At 43.6% G+C, this 1065-nt stretch overlaps 1 non-coding gene across 1 annotated transcript; it reads left to right on the top strand.

Annotated features, from left to right (window-relative positions):
• The first annotated feature begins 511 nt into the window (after window positions 1-511).
• Gm22713 lies at window positions 512-641 on the top strand. The gene has a single exon (XR_003954827.1). It is a non-coding gene; the product is annotated as a U6atac minor spliceosomal RNA (small nuclear RNA).
• The last annotated feature ends 424 nt before the right edge of the window (window positions 642-1065 follow it).

Genomic DNA, 1065 nt, shown 5'->3' with positions numbered 1-1065 from the left:
CCTGTACTTTGTTTACTCTAGTGGTCAAGAAAACTATCTCCAAATACAAACCAAAGTATCCTAAAATCACAAAAAGGTACATAGAATCAATTGACCCTAATGTGTGATATTTAAGAAATGGGTGTCAGTGCTGGAGGGCTAGTTGACAAACTACAGCAGTTGTGAGGTTACTTGTCTTTTTAGTAGAGCAAGTGTGTATCATTTAAGACATGCCTGTGAGTATTCCTGGGTAAACTTCAGTTCATGGTTGAGAGAGGACTGATGGTACATATGAAGATACGGAGACGGAGATGTCCACAGACATGCAGATATTGTTTAACTCAGGATTCTCACTACCCCACTGTAGTGACTCACACCCTGCCTTTCTCCTGACACCATATGTTGTTCATAGTGGTTCACTAAACTGTGTCACTGGGACAGTTTATTTAAGGCAAGTTTTAAATGATAGAATTATATTTCCCCACATATGCCAGGAAGTCTCAGACAGAGCAGATATGACTAGACTAATTAGGTGCTGTGTGAAAGGAGAGAGTGTTCCCACCCATTCCCCTTGACGAGGATGAAAGAGGCCCGTGGGCTTGACAACACACATATAGTTAAGGCACTGCCACCTACTTTCTGGCTTCTAGCTATTGTGTTTTCTAGACAGAGTTCAGGGATCCTGTGGAAGAGTTAGAAGGACAGAAGGCCCTCGAGGAGATGGTGACCCCAAGGAAGATCAGCAGCATCAACTAACCTGGCCCCTAGGGTTGGGGGGGACATGGGAGAACTGCCCTCTCAGAGGTGAAGGGGAGGGGTGGGGAGGAACTCTTCAAGGGGGGACCAGGAGGGGGCAGCATTTGAGATGTAAATAAATAACTTTTAAAAAGATAAGAAACAGGATCAATATCAGGTTATAATAGAAAAAATGAATATCCCCCCCCTCTCTCTCTCTCTGTGTGTGTGTGTGTGTGTGTGTGTGTGTGTGTGTGTGTGTGTGTGTACTACACAGAACAGATACAGAGGCCAATGGAAATTGGAGTGCTTCTCATTTAGACAATGATGTGTTATTAATCTCATTATTTG

The sequence above is a fragment of the Mus musculus genome, chromosome 3 (assembly GCF_000001635.26).
Source record: "Mus musculus strain C57BL/6J chromosome 3, GRCm38.p6 C57BL/6J".
Lineage (NCBI taxonomy): Eukaryota > Metazoa > Chordata > Mammalia > Rodentia > Muridae > Mus > Mus musculus.
The sequence above is the reverse complement of the archived record's forward strand: the minus strand, read 5'-3'. Positions and strand labels throughout refer to the sequence as shown.